An 18,565-nucleotide genomic window follows, 5' to 3' on the forward strand; every position below is an offset into this window, starting at 1 on the left:
ACATCGCTGTGATGTTAAGGTTTTATCGATCTGGAACCTAGTTACTAAGTTCTAAACATCGCTGTGATGTTAAGGTTTTATCTATCTGGACCTAGTTACTAAGTTCTAAAAATCGCTGTGATGTTAAGGTTTTATCTATCTGGACCTAGTTACTAAGTTCTAAAAATCGCCGTGATGTTAAGGTTTTATCTATCTGGACCTAGTTACTAATGCCAGCAGCTTTTCTCTTTTTTCAAATATTTGAGGATTTTATAAATTCATACAGTGTGTTTTGCTCATATCTACCTCCTACCACCTTCCTAACCTTCCCATCATCGTCACATTCCCCTTTCAATTTCATGTCCTTCATTAAAAAATCCACTGAGTCCAGCTAGTGCTACCTATATATGCACAGGGAGACAGACATCCAACTGTGAAGATCATCCCCTTTAAAAATAATTCTCCATTCTATAACAGTCATCAATTGTTAAATATTTCCTCACCTTAGGGTTGAGGCTTATGTGCCCCCTTTCCAGCTGTGCTAACATGTTGATTGGCTTGATATTTAGGCCTTGTGTAGGCAATCATAGGTGCTGAGCTCATGAGTGCAAAGGTCTTGTCATAACCAGAAGACACTGAGAAGCAAGTTTTTAAAATTGTGTTCAGTTTCAATGACATTATCTTAGACAGACCACCTGGAAACAGCTAACACAGTAACACCAGGAGTCAAGGAAGCCAGATTATTACAATTTCCAGTTTTTCATCTGAAAGGTCTACAGAAAGTGTCCTCCATGTTTTTACTTCTGCCTTCCTTTTGGGGATGGTACCTGCCCAGATGCTACTCTTTCTGAGGTGAATGTGCTGCCTTCCTCATCATTCTCTTGAGGGCCCCCTTGATCTATGTATTCCTCAGACTGTAGATCAGAGGGTTTAACATGGGAATGAGGATGGCATAGACCACAGAAAGCACCTTGTCCTGTTTTGTGGAGTGCTGAGAGCTGTGGTGCAGGCACACAGAGAGGACTGTGCCGTAGAAGAGGGCCACTGTCGCCAGGTGGGAGCCACAGGTCTTGAAGGCCTTGATACAGCCTTTGAGCGAGGCGATTTTCAGGACAGAAACTGCAATGAAGACATAGGATAAGAGGATAACATGGAAAAGGCCAAACCCAACAAAAACAGCTGCCAGGAAAAGAACCAACTGGCTGAAAAAGGGATCAGAACAAGACAAGGGAAGGATCTGAGACATGTCACAAAAGAAATGGTGAATGACATTTGGTCCACAGTAGTAGAGATTAAAACAAGCAACTGTTTGAACAAGGCTACTAAGAAAACTACTCTCACAGCCACCAGCCACCATCCTCCAGCAAAGGCTTGGGGCCATGATGGCTGAGAACCGCAGAGGACTACTGGTGGCCACATCCCTGTAATAGGCCATGGCAGCCAGCCAGCAGCACTCAAACATACCCATCCAGGCCAAAACAAAACACTGTGGCACAAGCAAGAAAGGAAATTGTTTTCTCAGCTTTTAGTAAGTCTGGAAGCATCCTCGGGCTGATGGAAGAAGAAAAGCAGATGTCTATAAGTGACAAGAAACTGAGAAAAAAGTACATGGGTGTTTGCAGGCAAGAGTCCATCCTGATGAGGATTATGAAGGCCAGGTTCCAAATCAGAGTCATGAGGTAGGTCCCTAGGAAGACTGTAAAAAGGATGAGCTGCAGTTCTGTTTGGTCCAGGAGCCCCAGGAGGACAAACATGTCCACAGAGGTGTGGTTTTCATTTCCTGACACAGATCTGCTTGGCTTCACCTGCTGATGAAAGGTGAGAAAAGGAGATTATTTCATTAGTCATCCTCCAAATCCCCATCCCATCTGAGAATGTTGAGCCTCATTGTTTCTTAGTAAAATATAGCAATCCTTGCTTTGATCTTATTTAAGAACTGTTGTACGAAAAGCAATGTTTTTGGTGAGCTTGGTAATTCAAAGCCTCTTATAAAAAGTCTATGACCACATAAGATGTAAAAATGTCCCTGTGGAGGCATAATTATAATCTAGAGATCCCATGTATTATGAAGAAGACACACATTCCTGTGGGCTATTACACACTAGCTGCAGGTAGAAAGGGAGAATGTGGAAGTATATAGGTGTTAAGACTATCTTTCCAAATGTCTCCTTATCAACAGAAGTTATTTCAGAGACACTGTTGTGCAAATGAACAGAGCAATGAGAAGGTCATTGAAAGTGCTGTCAGCAACCGGACAATTAGGGCTGAGAAGATAGTTCCATTAGTGCATGTTACTCAAGCATGAAGACCCGAGTCTTGATGCAGGTCCCTGCACCCATGTAGAAGCTGGGGGCTGGTAGAGTACATCTGTAACCTCAGTGCTGGGTGGATGTGGGTCAGTGCAGACAGGGAGATTTTGCAACTGATTATCCAGTCTAGCCATTAATGACAATATTCAGTGAGAGACCCTGTCTCAAAAACAAACTACAAAACAAGACAACAACAACAACAACAAAAAATCGAACAGATTAAAAACCAAAGTGGAGAGCCATCGGGATACCTGATGTCTAACTCTTGGCCTCTACACACATCTTCAAACACACATGCACATATCCACACAAACATATACATAGAATACACACACACACACACACACACACACACACACACACACACACACGGACAACCATAACATATTTTTCGTAAACACTTCTCCATGAAAGGGAGGGTAATTTATCCTCTTTGAAGAAGAAGAAACTACAAGGTAATACATTATTTTTCAAAATGACTCTAGTAATGGATGACCTGAAACTCTCAGCTTTTCATAGTAGCACCTGCTGAGCATTTACCCAAGGAGCTCTGAGAGAGAAAATGGCTGAAAAAAACCACACAGAGACCTGGGTTAAACCTGCCATGATATTGCTAATGATCTCAGAGGTATCTTTACCTTGCCACATTGTTTTCTTCACCCACTAGGGATTGCTATTTCTAATTAAGCCTTGTTTTCAGTTGCTTCCTACTAATGAAAAAGGCTTAGTATTTCTTTTCTTTTCTTTTCTTTTCTTTTTTTATTCAGATAAAACTTATCTTGGCCTTTCCCCTCAGCTTTTTCTCACAATTTTTTTTTTTTTTTTGAGAAATTTTCCTTCCTCATTGGGGTCAACCTCCACTTTTGTTTGTTCAGAAAATTGAAAGAGAAGGATAATTGAAAGATGACATCAAAAAGTAATATCTCTGATACCCTCTTTTCCTTTAAGATATTTGACTGATAGTCCTCCATAGTATTTACTTAGCTGACACTGAAAAAAAATTATGACTAATTCAACTCTTGTCTGAAACAAAATATGAAAAACTTTTGTCTATTAAGAACAATGCAGATAGGACTAATTGTACTATATTACAATTCCCAAAGCACTACATTAATTCCTCTTTTCATTTCTTTCTCCCTCTCTTCACCCTCCTTCTTTTGGCTAGTCTTAGCCAAGCATTTTCGTAGTTTAGAAGTTCCTCATAGCCAGGTCTGGGGTGTCTGCCAGCAGCTATACCACTCACGCGGATGAGGTAGAAGACTGCTCGAGTTCACAAGTTATAGACCAACAGACACAACATAGTGAGATCCAGGCTCCACGGAAGGTTCTTTCTACTGACACTTGGAGGGACCCAATCTGGTGTTGGTGTGGGCCTGGAGTTCTGCTTATGTCTTTCCTCAGGACAATGAAATTCCTCTTTGGGTTTCTGAGCACTGAGTGAGCACTGTGGCTGCAGCTGAAGCCCGACATGGCAGAGACCTATTGGGCCTTTGTGAAAAACTCTCCTCTTCCGATGCCAATGGGGATCGAAAGCCCAATAGGGCCAGCTTTGGCAAGCATTAACGTAAGCCTAGGAACTGCAGCCATGTGGTTGGATTCTTCAGAAGGTAATGTATGGTAACTGCTTTTTCAAGTATGTTTGAGAACGTGTCACCCAGACACCTAGCAGATTAAGGATAACACTGAAATCACTGACCTCCATTTATTAACAGTAGCATGCCAGCTAAGCATTTTCAATCTCAGAATCCTATTCAAGCTGGAGCAGTACCTACTTCTCAGGAGTGGCTCTGTGCAACATTTATTGGCCTCCTGAAATTCATTTAGCCCCCTTTGAAGATACCTTAAAATTTGTGAGTCTGAATGTAACCATTATGAGACCATTATTTCTGCTCTTTGTGAGATGCCTGTTTTTCCTTTATGGGTCTTAGTTGTTCTTTTGCAGAGCTGCCAGCTTAAGTCATGCTGGGATCAAGAATAATGGGCCTCAGCAGTTCGTGTTCCTGGAGTTGTGTCCATGCCAATGGATACCCACACGCTCCAGAAGAGAATTTGACATCACTGCTGCCATTGTTGCTGTTATAACAGTGGTGACCACCGCTACTACTGTTTCTGGGATTGCCATTTCATAATTGGTTACTACAGCTAGCACAGTGGAGACCCTGGCAGCAAAAGTAGCTACCACAGTTAATTAATCTTTCATTCTATTGGGCATGACAAATTTAAATAAATAGTTATATACATTTCAATTGGCTTTGAAAGTTATAAATTTACAAACTCAAGTTCCATTTGCTTTTGGGATACCATCTTACAAGGACTCCAATTTTCAGTAAGGCTCGTTAAGGAAGGGAATGGCTCAGTTGCCTTTAGCCTACCAGCTATGGGTGGGTTAAGAGTTCTGTTGGTTTTTTCTGTGTCGAACATACAGATTGCAAGCCCAGCACCATTTAGAGATCTTTGGCAACAGTTAACTCTGCAGCTCTCACACAATTTAGTCTGTATGATAATGAGTATTCAGAGACAGGTAATATCTGGGGGGCGCTCACCAACCTAAGACAGAGTGCCTGTGTGGCCTGGACAGGTGTCTCCATGATGGGTAAGGTGACCTGTTGATGTCCCATGCAACCTAAGTTAGAAGCTCATTTTTTAGTAAAAGGGGGGGGGGACCTGTAGGTCCCTGGCCCCTGTTTTGGGTAACTGTTGCATTGCTTGCAGACCTTGACTTGATATCCTCCCTATGCTAATTCCCTGCCAGATTCCACACTCCTGAATGCTTAAGGGAAGATCCTTGTCTGTGTATCCAGCATATTGGGCATTAACAGCTTAGATACAAGATTGTAAAACATCAGAAGAGGGGTTGGGGATTTAGCTCAGTGGTAGAGCACTTGCCTAGCAAGTGCAAGGCTCGGGGTTTGATCCTCAGCTCCCCCCCCAAAAAAAAATCAGAAGCGAACTTCTGCCCTCTGGGCTTCTCCCATTGTGCTGTAAGCCTGTATTTAAGATCTCCTCCCTCCTTCAATAAACAGCATTCAGCATTCAAAAAAAAAAAAAAAGAAGAAGAGGGGGGTCAAGATCACAATGGGGAAACCCACCGATGCTAGTTGGAGCTCACTGACTCTGGACTGACAGCTCAGGAACCTGCATGGGACAGAACTAGGCCCACTGAATGTGGGTGACAGTTGTGTGGCTTGATCTGTTTGTGGGGTCCCTGGTAGCAGGACCAGGACTTATCCCAGGTGCATGAACTGACTTTTTGGAACCCATTCCCTGTGGTGGGATACCTTGCTCAGCCTTGATACAATGGGGAGGGGATAGGCTCTCCTTCAACTTGGTATGGCACTTTGTTGACTACCATGGGAGCCTTACCCACTTTGAGGAGTGGATGGGGTAGAGTGGGAGGGAGGTGAGGAGGTGGGTGAAGGGGAGGGAGGGGGAACTGGGGTTGGTATGTAAAATGAAAAAAAACTCAATAAATACATATATTAAAAAAAGATCTTGTCTCCAAAATAAATATCCCTTAATGTTGGTCATGCATCTTGTGTGTGCACATGTATACCTGTGTGTATAAGCATGTAGAGAATACAGATCAACATTGAATGTCTATCTCATTTTCTCTCTATATTAATTTTTGAGAGAGGGCTCTCCCTGAACCTGGACTTCTTAAATTTGCCTAGACTGACTGCCCAGAGAACTTAAAGGATCCACCTATCTCTGCCTCCTCAATAATAGATTACAGGTGCATGTCAAACACTTGGCTTTTTACATGGTGCTGAGGATCCTAATTCATGTCCTCATGCTTGCATGGCAAGCATGTCACAACTGAGCCATCTCCCCAATCTGGTCATAGAATAAAAAATAATATTTCTAATAGAAACATAAAAACTAATGACATGACCATGTTAAAAAACATTTTTGTGTACATGTTTGCATTTTACAATCCTTAAAGCAGGCTAAACATATTTATCTTTTCAAGTATTTGTCATTTCTGTATTATGAAAACATTAAAATATCTTTCTTCCAGCCATTTGAAATTTTCACTGAATTACTGCTGACTATACCCACCCTACCATGGGAAAGCAATCTTAACAAACAAACAAACAAACAAAGCAGGAGATGCTTTCTGACTTCAAATCTAGAATGTTCATCAAATTATACTAGATTTGATCAATTAGGGAACAATAGATTTTACAAAGTTAATGCTTTTTAATGAAAGAAATCAGATAGATTAGGTATCTCAACATCAACCCATACCTCTGAGTCTGTGTTCGCAGACCTCAACATCAACTGAATGAGAAAAGGCTTTTGCAGACCTCCCATCTGGTCCTCATTCTCCACATGCTAATGTACGGTCACACAGCCTACATATTCAGGTCAACCTTCTATAGATCTGACTACTGTGTTTAAAAGCTTCACAAAAGCAATTACATAGTGAAACCTTGCAATGAAGGAGGATGAGACAAAGCCATTTGTAAATCTGTAAAATTGTACCTGGATCTGAGCCCCTTGACACACCTTGTTAGAGAGGCGAAGGGACTCGCCTTAGAAAGATTTTCTTTCTTGTGATCCAAGTCCTTTTACTTTGCGCACACAGGTATTCTGAAGTGACCAGTAAATGTTTCACTTCTAGGCTCTGGGAGAATCTCATTTCTTCACTACTTCCAGTTGAGCACATGGTTTATTATTAGCAAGGTTGACTCCCTCCACCTTCTTCAACCATGGTCCAGCTGTGGAGCAAGAGGGTCTCAAGTGCTTTTGAATTTTCTAGGTCATATGTAAGAAAATAACTGAATGTACAACTCCCACCAAAGGAAACCAACTAAAGCCATACAAACTGTAAATAATGTGTCTCCTGGGTCATAGAAGAGAGACCAGCTTTAGAAGGTAGTCCCCTGTTCAGACTCCACACTCTCTTGGGAATGTGCTCATCTTTTGAGACATTTTTGAAATCAACACATCTTCCTTTCATCATGGAAGAATCCTGGAGCTCATATAGAGGCCAGGCCTAACCTTGTTAGGTGCTATGCCAGTTTCCCATGGATGCCATCACTGCTTCACTGTGCAACTCTGGGTCAGACTCCTTGCAATGGATTCTCAGATCCTCTATTTTCTTATCCTAAACAAATTTTCTTAACTTTTAAATGGGACATGTTCAAAAAGACGTCACAGATATTTGGGAACGAATGAAAAGTGACAAATAGATCTCTTCTTTGCCCTCATGTTTGTGTAGCTGCCTGGCTTAAAGAATAAGGAAAAGACAGAAGGAGCATGATGGCAGAAATGAAGAGAGAAAGAGAAAGAATTAGGTAATATGTTTAGGAAACTTTGAAAAGACAAAATAATATTGAAGGTCCCCAAAGAACACACCAAGACAGATCCCTTCCTCTTCACTCTATCTGACCTTGCTATCTTCTCTATTCAAATGTATAGGAAGAAAAATGGTCATTGCATTGTACTAAGATACCAATAAGGTTTAAGCTGATGTCTATTGGTCCTCAGGTTCTGACTTTTCCTTCAGGAAAACACTGGGTAGTATGTGGGAAGAGCATCTTGGAAGGAGTAAGAGAGACCACTCTGACTATGGAGAAAACCATTCTATTTAGATGCATAAGATGACCACTTCTGCATGTGACTGTCATCTAGCTCCTATTTTATCTTTATTCACCCCTTTAAAACCTTGACTTAGGTGTGTGACAAGAAAATATTTTAAATTTTATTTATATTTTATGCATATGAATGTTCTGCATGTATACCTGCATGCTAGAGGAAGGCATCAGATCCTACGGTTGTGAGTCACCATGTGATTGCTGTGGATATGAACTCAGGACCACTGGAAGAGCAGCCAGTGCTCTTAACCTCTGAGTCATCTCTCTAGCCCACAAGATAGTATTTTAAACTATTGTTTAGGGTCTTCACCCTGCCTATGTCAAAGCCAACCTCTAGGCTTCTGCCAGGATCTGCCATACCTGCAACCATTTACAGGTCCATTCTGGGCTGCCTCTACCACCCCAATAGGTACCCAGGCTTCCCAATCCCCTCTAGGGTCTAGTCTAATAAGTACCCCAGACTCCCTGTTCACACCTTTTCTGCAACCCATCAGATTGAGCTAGGGTCCCACCACCAGTATACTAGCCTAGTCTGGCCTTCCCTGTCTTCACTGCTAAAGAGTCAGGCTTGGGCCAGGAGCCTCCATGGCCCAGACCACAGGACTCTCCCATGTCATATCCAATCTTTCTAACCAGACAGATCTAGCTCCACACTTCAGGCTTGGAACAGGAAGTATGTCCTGTACAACAGCTCAGTCTTCTCTGCCCACCTTACTTCATTTCAACCAAGCCATTTTTAACTCCTAGGCCCAATCTGCCCCCACATCCTATTTTCTTCTCCAACCTGCTTTATCCATAACAAACTCAGAACTAACAAAGGAAGTCCACATGCTCAGATCTCATTGCAGAAATAACAACAAAATGAAAGATTAAGCCAGTATATTATCTCCCAATCCTACCAGTCCCCAGAAATGCTTGCTAATGAGAATTATCTAAATGAACTCCAAGACATAGAATTTAAAAGAATAATCACAAACTTCATCAAGAATTCAAGGAATTTCATGTGATATTTTGTGTTCTGACAAATAAAGCTTGCCTGGAGATTAGAGGGTGGAGCTAACCACTAGTTAACCATAGAGCCTGGCAGTGGTGATACACACCTCTAATCCCAGCATTTAGGAGACTCAAGTCATTGATCTCAGCATTTGGGAGGCTCAGGATTTTAATCCCAGTACAATCGGGAGGTAGAGACAGGAATATAAGGTAGGTGGAGACAGGATCTTGGCCCTCTCTTGGTCTGAGGATCCAGAGAGGTGAGAAGTCACTAATGGTTGCTCCTTTGCTTCGCTGATCTTTCAGGTTATTACTCTGATATTTGACTCCTGGTTTTTATTGCTAAGACTAATTAGGTTCACACTTCAAAGGAGTTTAAAGATGACACAAAGAGATAGCTCAGTGAAATTAAGGAGAAAGCTTAAGAAGAATACATGTCCAACTAAACAAACACAAGAATAATGGAAATGACCGAGACAACACAAGACTAGAGAATGGAATTCATTCTGGAGATAGAAATACTGAAGAAGACTCAAGCTGAAATGTAGATGGAATTGAAAAACCCAAATAGCCCAATTAGAAAACTCAGTGGAAAGACTTATATGTAGAATGAATCAAGCAGAAAACAGACTATCAGGTCTTGAAGATAAAACAGAGGATCTAGATCAGATAAGCAAGGAATGTGAAAAATTTATAAAAACACAGGAAAGACTGGATGAGGTATGATCAGGGCCTTTTGGCTGGGATGTAGGTAGGGAAGGTCCTGGAAGAAGACTAGAAATTAATTGTGATACAGGCAAGGAAAGGCATAGTAGTTTGCGACACAGGATGTGGGACCTGGCTAGGTTTGGTGCATTGGGGAGAAGGCATGGATGGGGAGGGCAGGAAGACTCACTGGATAGACCCTGTGCCTCAGTTTTGATATGGAACTAGACTTGTCTTTGTTGGTTTGTTTTTTCTAGACAACATTTCTCTGTGTATTCTTGACTATCCTGGAACTCGCTTTGTAGACTAGGCTGGCCTCAAACTCACAGAGATCCACCTGACTGCCTTCTGAGTACTGTGATTAAAGGCGTGCACCATCAGTGCCTGTATAGACTTTTTTTTTTTTTTAAAATAAAGTCTATATTTTAAAGATAAAAGTGTGAAGCTTGACATTTGTGGTCATGACTGTGATTGGCTGGGCTTCTGCTATTGATCCTTCAGAGATTTGTAGTTGATCTGTGGAATCCTGCTATAGACATAACCAGTTAATTTGTCTTGGGGAGCCTTGGCTCTGTATAGGAGCCTCCTGTCTCCTAGGAGACACCAACTGAGCAAGAAGTGCTCCAAGAGCTAATGGGGTAGAGGAGAATAGGTGTATGGTGAAGGGTGAGCTCCAACGCCTCACCGTGTAGATATGATCTTACGCTTCTGTTTTAGTTTTTCCTCCTATGTGTATATATAGCTCATGGTCCTAGGCCCATGGAGCCTGGTCCAATTCCCTTGACTACAGAGCTTGATCTTTGGTTGGAGTGATGATAAGCATTCAGAAAGGCTGTGTGAACACAAAAGGAGTGGAAGGTCTGGCCTAGGAATCTAGCTGTTACATTTTTATGCATTACATTTCAGAGGAAAGGTCAGTTTTCAGTCCTGCCCACCCTGTGCAAGTTCTGCTACCTTAATTTTTGGGGTGAGGTATTGGGAATCAATCACAACTTTTTGATTCTTCTTAGCTACCTGTGTTGTTACTTTTCTTATAGTGGTGATAGAATACTTGTCAGGAACAATATGCTAGGGAAAGGATTTATTTTGTCTTACAGTTTAAGGCAATTCAGTTCATTTTGGAGGAGAAGCCATGGTATTGAGGTGAAAACAGAAATGGGTGGAATATTCAGGGAATCACGGAGTTGGCCTGGCCTAGCTTCCTTGAGAGGCCTGCCTCATAGGTTTTTCAGGTTAGAGTCCTTGGCTCCTAGGGCACAATGTGCCTTCCAGTTCCTGATAGACTGAGGCACTCCCTCAGGCAGTGAAGCGTTCAGGCCACTTTGTGTTTCTCTGTATGTTCTGTCAGTAGTCAAGGGGGAATGGGAACTTGACAGGACAATTGGTCTTAGATATTAATCTTGTGTACCTTGTATGGCTTGACAACTTCACTTTATCCTGGCAACTACAATAGTAGTGATCCTGGCAATTGCCATTATATTCTGCTTCCGACAAAGGCATAAAAAGTCTGACTGCTCTCAATAAAATTGTCATAGCCTCAGTTGTGCTAAGGCCCCTCTAACTGGCCTGATTTAACCCCTCATGGCCATATTGGGTGACCTTGGCCCTGGTAAGTAAGCGCAGGCACTTACAGGTATATTTAGCAATATTCTCGTCATTTTGCTACGACAGACTACTAGGGGCAAAGGCAATAGCTTGTGTTTTTGTGGCTGCTTTAGGACCCTCTTGATCAATAACTTTCAGGGAGGTACCTCAAAGACAACTCTAGTTTATAAGCTCTTCAAATTTAGCATGCAGAGTAATCTATTCCAGTAAGGCATTTCCATATATACTTAGCAATAAAATATGTTGTTTTGGTAAAATATGCTGAATCACTAAATAGTTAGCAATAATCACATTAACCTCAGAGCTATCAAAAGATTTTCTTTCACGGGAATTATTAATTTAATGTTTTCTTAGAGTATGCTAGGAAATTTGCTGAGTATAAGTAACTTGGTAGTTTTGATTGTATGAGTCAAGTTACTAAAATTTATATTAAAATACTGTGGTTAATGATTTGATTTGGCAAATATTAAGTGCATTTGGGGAGTTAGGCACTATTCTGATACCAAACACCGAGTCTAGTGATTAGTAACCGGAAACAAGGTGACCAAAAGTGTATTGTAAAATCATTTTTCTCCTTCTTTTAGAAACCCAAAGAGACAGACTTACAACATCACAGAAAGGTTATGGATGTGAGACTCCATTTCTTCCTACTCTGAATCTTACTAAAATCTCTGACTGAGGAAAATCACCTTTGGAGATGAGAGAAGGCACAGTTAAACTTAACTTTCAGCAAGCATGCCTCTTTAGTCAGCTTTCTATTACGACAGAATGCCTGAGGCAATCATCTGATAAAGACAGGAAGGTTACTAGCCACAACTCCATTGCTTTAGGGTTGGCATGGGGCTGATGGGTGGCAATGGTGGTGAGCCCACATCCTGAACCGAGGAGTAGAGAGAGAAGGACAGACTGTGTCCACTAGCCCTTGCATGGTGTACCACTAGTAATCACTGATTAGATTCCAACCTATCAAAGATTCCACCACTTTCCAAATGTCTCATTTTGGGAATCCAGTTGTTAAAATATGGCCCCTTTTGGGCCAAGCATCACACACAGAATGCCAAAGGAAAAAGTGGGTAATGGATATGTTCATTACCTTAACATCATCCATAGTAGTTTGAAAGGAATACTCCCCATAAGCTTATATATTTGGATGCTGGTCCCCAGTTAGTGAGATAATTTGGGAAGGATTTGGAGGTGTGGCCCATTGGAGGAAGTGTGTCTCTAGGGATGGGCTTTGAGGTTTTTTGGCCTTAAAATAGCTTTATTAACTATTTGTGCTAAAAATTATGAAATTACAACCAATATAACAGGTTCAAGACAACAAAGGGTTAATCTTGAAACAACTTAATAATTTTTTTATAATTTAATTTAATTTTACATATCAGCCATGGGTTCCCCTGTCCTCCCTGCTCCCGTCTCCACCCACCTTCCCCCCAGCCCACCCCCTATTCCCATCTACTCCAGGGCAAAGACTCCCCTGGGGATTAAGCTTAACCTGGTAGATTCAGTCCAGCAACCCAGACTCAGAAAGACAGATCAGGTGTTACAGTCTCAGCTATTGTTCTAACATCATGCCTGTTTGCTTCCTGCCATGATGATCATAGACTAGCACTCTAAAACTGCAAGCAAGCCCCTAATTAAATGCTTTTTTTTAAAATAAGAGTTGTCTTGGTTATCATTTCACAGCAACAGAACAGTAACTAAGATATCATCATTTCACACTGAATACATACATAAATCAAATACTACATTGGCTTCTATTAATAGACACAATTATGACCTGCAAATTTAAAGTGGAGTTCACTAAAATAAGTTAATAAAATCAAAGTGAAACAGATTAGCATTAAGAAGGTCAACCTGTAGAGTGAATCAGAGTAAGAGCTCATGTCCACTTGGAAAGCCTGGTGTGAAGCCACAGCATGCTTGCAAAACCAGGATAAAAGCACTTAGCTGGCTGAAGTAGAAATCTCATTGATGTCTTTCCATTGGAAAACCACCAAAGATGACATCTGTGATACAGAACAATTTCTGAGCCTCCCAAGATGTAAATCCACCACCACCAAAACTGTTTTATGTAAAAAGAACACTGGCTTTGTCTTGTAACAGGAACTAGAAGGGAAATAGGTGGCAGGCAGGTGCAAAAACAACACATCCAGGTGTCAGTGGCATCTGTCATAGGATACATGAGGTGACAGGAGAGCAGGCCAGCAGTACAGGGCTTCTCAGGAGCCACATCTTCTTGGTTAGGCTCACAACACTCCACCCAGCAGCAGCTCTGCCCAGAGGGAGTCTCACTGATGATTGCATTGCAGGCTGAGGGTCAAGGTCAGGGGTCAGATGTGCCCTGCAAGCTACTTCCTCAGCTCAGTTGTCAGAAAGGAATTGGGAGTCAGTGTATGGCTTTCTTTTTTCTGGATCATGTGGATCAAGTTTTCTTCTTAAAGGTTTCATAAAATAAAGAACATCCAGATTACTTATTTGTAAGACAGAAGTTTTATTAGAACAAACTGGACTCTACCATATAATACCAAACCATACTTTATGCAAGCTGATTTTCCTCTGTGTGTGGGCACTGAAGCAAAGTCCAACCTCATAGTTTTATTTCAGAACTTGGCTACTTTTTTGCTTCTAGAATGTGGTCCATAAAAGTCTGTGGTCTGCCTGTCTTCCAGTTAGACAATGCCAGCCAGCCATCTGGCCTGGCAGCTCTGAAGAGAGATGCTTCCACAGCCAGCTTGTAAAGGTTCCAAGCCATGATTGTGAGTGACTACTGTGGCTATTCCTGTGCTTGTGGGAAGAGGGGCCAGCGAGGCAGCCATGCTACACACGAGCCTTGCCAAGAATGGAAGGGGAATGGAAGAGGTGAAGCTGTGATACAAACAGTTGGTTCATGTCTGCAAAGATGAGAGAGCAGGAGTTCAGGGGGGCTGTGCATAGATCACACATGTGGGTGTAGAGAGCATTGATGTGCAAGTAGGAGGGCTTCCCCTGCTCAGTTTTACATCAGGGGGTGCAAATCATCTGCATGAAGACAGTTTAGTAAAGCTCAAATGATTACTCCTTTGTGTGGGTGATCACAGAAGAGGTGAGCACTACATTTCTCTAAATTTCTGTAATTAAAAATCATGTGTGCAGGCTCATTCATGCTTCTGGAGTGTCACAACATGTGACTGGATGTCACATGCCAGTATTTAGTGTTTGTTCTTGTCTTTCACTTTGTAGGACTCTGGGTTAGAACTCAAGTTGTCACATTTGGGGACAAGTACCTTTATCCACTGAGGCATTTGTCAGTCTAGTTTTTGTTATTCTATTAAAACCATTGCATTAGCCTCAGAACCACAGCACATTGGGGAATGTTGAACATACACAGGTATGTGCTAGTGTTTCAGGTGCAGCTAATCTCTGTAATATTATTTCGTGACTATTAGTGCAATGAAGACATATGAGTCTCTTAGAGCAAACTTGATCAGATGCTGGAAATATCAAAATAAATTTGAGTGTTTGATCCAATAGGCTATTCCAACCCAGGGCAAACTGTCTGGCTTTAGTGTAGGACAGTAGAAATGTCAGGTTCCCTTGGGTTGCTCAGATATGGTTACTGGCCATGACTTTTCTAGATGCCAGAGACAGGCCATCACAATACTAAGTAAATGGCACTTTCTTGCCATCAGTCTTAATGATTAAAACCATTTGCTTTTCTCTTAGGCTATGGTTGATGGATACAAGTATATGACTCCAAACTTAGTAATTCTTAGCAGCAATTGTAGCTGGAGTTTTCTCCAGTCCTGTCTGGCCCACAGTCAGGACAAATCTCTCTCACCTGCCAGGCCCACAGCCGCTCAGACTCAACCAAGTGAACACACAGAAACTAATATTGCTTACAAACTGTATGGCCATGGCAGGCTTCTTGCTAACTATTCTTATATCTTAAATCAACCCACCTCTATTAATCTATAAGATGCCTACCGGTATCTTAACATGTTGCTTCTCATCATGTTTGCTGGCAGTGTCTCTCTGCCTCAGCCTTCCACTTCCCAGAATTCTTTTCTCTCCTTGTCCTGCCTATAGTTCCTGCCTGGCTACTGGCCAATCAGTGTTTTATTTATTAACCAATCAGAGTAACACATTTAACATATAGAACATCCCACAGCAAGCAATTTCCTTAGAAAGCCATCATTTCATATTTATTTATTTAGAAGGTGCAATCAAGCCACTGTACAATTCTATTTCTTCCAAATAGGAAGTCCTTACCTGTTCATCCTTACCTGTTCATAAACACAGAATAGCCAGTGGTCTGATCTGGTCTTTAGAACATGATGTCATTATACTAGTGACATAAGGGTTTGGGACCCTGGGGTAGGGGAATCTTCTCTACAGGCACAGTCCTATGACTCAGCAATCATCAGTCTTCTACAAAATGTTTGTGAACTTGATATATCTCAAACACCTGCATATGGGACAATGAGTGATGGTCATTGTGCAATGTAGAAGCCATGACCCTATGGGTCTTAAAGATGTATTTCCATGGCATCAAATCAACTTGTTCACACAGAAATATTGTCTGTTTCAAAATAAAACTTAATCCTCCAAAATCCCATGAATTTTGTAGTGTTCTAGCCACATGCATATTATTCTGGTCAACAGTGACTATGACAGGATACATGTGCTGAAAATACCAGTTTTTGTGACCTTAGCTACAGATTGTCTTTTTCTGCAACCTCTTCATGGACTATTTGATTTCCTTGTTCCTCAAACTGTATATCAAAGGGTTCAACATGGGAATTACCATAGTATAGAAGACTGACGCAAATCTGTCAAAGCTGGAGGAGCCACCTGAACTTGAACTCAAATAGACAAATATGCTAGAGGTGTAAAATAGAGAAACAACAGTCAGGTGAGAAGCACAGGTAGTAAATGTCTTGAACCTGCCTTTAGCTGAAGTAATCTTCATGATGGACAAGACGATATAGCTATAGGATATCAAGATAGCTAGCACATTTACAAACCCAAAGATCATTGTTAATATGGCAGTCAGGACTTGCAGAAAGAAGTGTCTGTACATGACAGAACTAATAGCTGAGGCATGTCACAGAAGAAGTGTCTGATGACATTAGGCCCACAGAAGTGGAGACAAAGTAAAGCAAACAACTGAAGTAAAGAAGCAGTGAGCCCAGACATATAGGACACCAGCACCATCAGAACACAAGGAGTGGGTGACATGACCGATGAATAGAGCAGTGGGTTACAAATGGCAGCATACCTGTCATAGGCCACGGCTGTCACGAGACAAGATTCACTCAGCCTTATGGTGGAAAAGATGAAATTCTGAATAATACAACCCATAAAGCTGATAGTTTGCTTTTCTTGGAAAAAGTTTGAGAGCATTTTTGGGACTGTGCAGGTAACATAGCAAAGGTCTATGATGGACAGGTTACAGAGGAAGAAATACATGGGAGTGTGGAGGTGGGAATCCATTCTTATTAAAATAATGAGAGACAAGTTCCAGTCATAGTTGTAGTATAGATGAGCAGGAATGTGATAAAGAGCAATGTTAAGAGAGTGGGGAAATCGGAGAACCCCAGGAGGATGAACTGGTGATCTTGGTGCTGTTTCCCCTTGCAATCATTTCCTCAGTGTTCCTAAGATCAGAAAAGAGACAAGAAAGTACATAATTGACCAAGGTGAAGCCATAGCATCACCACTTCCATACCATCTGTCTTTCTCTCCTATAATCCCTGAAAAGGAAGAAATTCTTCATCGTCCTGTGGAAAGACCCCAGTTCTTAAAATTCTCAAATTGTCAAGAACACTCTGAGAGGAGTTGGGGGAGGTGGGAGAATATCATCAAAGCACATTGTGTGAAATTTTGAAGAATTAAAATAATAAGAAAGAAATAGAACCGTACATGGTAGTTCATATCTTCGATCCCAGCACTGGGAAGGCAAAGGCAGGCAAGTGACTGTGAGTTCTAGGCTAGCTCCAGGCCAACCAACACTTCATAATGAGATTTTGTCTCAAATAAAAAAGGAAAGAAAAATTTACGCTGAAAACAAAGAGAGTGAAGTAATTTAGCATATTTATGTTAATTTCTAAAAGTCTTTATAAGTATATTTAAATCTCCAAACTTATAATTCTATGTTTTGGTGGAGTGGGACCGTGTACACAAGTTTTCCTCAGCCCCCTTCACATCAAGTGCTCCAGAGGAGGCGGGTGCACTTCACTATTTTGTGTCCCCAACGTTATCTCAATGTTCGTGTGTGTTGCTTCTTGAAAAATGACATGAATTGCAGTAAGGAGTCCAGAGTCCAGAGTGCTCCTAATGACTGAACCCTCTATTAAGCTGTCCTAAGTAGCTAGCTAAAATATTTTGGCTTGATCAACAAAAAAAGTGATAACAATAAAAATCCTTAAATTAAATGTTTGCAGAGACAGTTATGGCTGAAAATGGAGGCCAGTGCATAGCACACACCCATAGATATTGTTCATTAGATAATGTTTTTCATTCTTTTTTTTTTTCTAAAGATTTATTTATTTGCCGGGCGGTATTGGCGGATGCCTTTAATCCCAGCACTCAGGAGGCAGAGGCAGGTGGATCTCTGTGAGTTCGAGGCCAGCCTGGGCTACCAAGTGTTCCAGGAAAGGCACAAAGCTACACAGAAACCCTGTCTCGAAAAACAAAACAAAACAAAACAAAAAAGTCGTGGTATTGTGTTCCCCAAAATATTGTGTGTTCCCCGAAATAAACTTATCTAGGGTCAGAGAACAGGATGGCCACAGTATTAAACATAGGCAGTGGTAGCACAGCCTTTAATCCCAGCGCTCGGCAGGCAGAACCAGGTGGATCTCTGTGAGTTCAAGGCTACATTGGAAACAGCCAAGCATGGTGACACACCCCATTAATCCCAGGGAGTGGGGCCAGAAAGAGAAAGATTATATAAGGCATGAAGACCAGAAAGTAAAAGCATTTGGCTGGTTCAGCATTTTGGCTGGTTAAGCATTCAGGCTTTCAAGCAGCAGTTCAGCTGAGAGCCATTGGGATGAGGACACAGAAGCTTGCAGTCTGAGGAAACAAGACCAGCTGAGGAACTGGTGAGCTGAGGAAGCTGTGGCTTGATTTGCTTCTCTGATCTTCCAGTATTCACCCCAACAACTGGCCTCAGGTTTGTTTTTATTAATAAGAACTTTTAAGATTCATGCTACAAAAAAGGTTTATTCATTTATTATTATGTATACAATATTCAGCTTGCATGTGTCCCTGCAGGCCAGAAGAGAGCACCAGATCTCATTACAAGTGGTTGTGAGCCACCATGTAGTTGCTGGGAATTGAACTCATGACCTCTAGGAAGAGCAGTTGGTGCTCTTAACCACTGAGCCA

The 18,565-nt window shown here is 41.6% G+C and overlaps 2 pseudogenes; both read right to left on the minus strand.

Annotated features, from left to right (window-relative positions):
- Positions 1-705: 705 nt before the first annotated feature.
- Positions 706-12,299, minus strand: LOC118577730 (annotated as a pseudogene).
- A 3,582-nt stretch (positions 12,300-15,881) lies between these two features.
- On the minus strand, positions 15,882-16,817 carry LOC118576526 (annotated as a pseudogene).
- Positions 16,818-18,565: the final 1,748 nt, after the last annotated feature.

Source organism: Onychomys torridus, chromosome 1 (genome assembly GCF_903995425.1).
Source record: "Onychomys torridus chromosome 1, mOncTor1.1, whole genome shotgun sequence".
NCBI classification, from domain to species: Eukaryota; Metazoa; Chordata; class Mammalia; order Rodentia; family Cricetidae; genus Onychomys; species Onychomys torridus.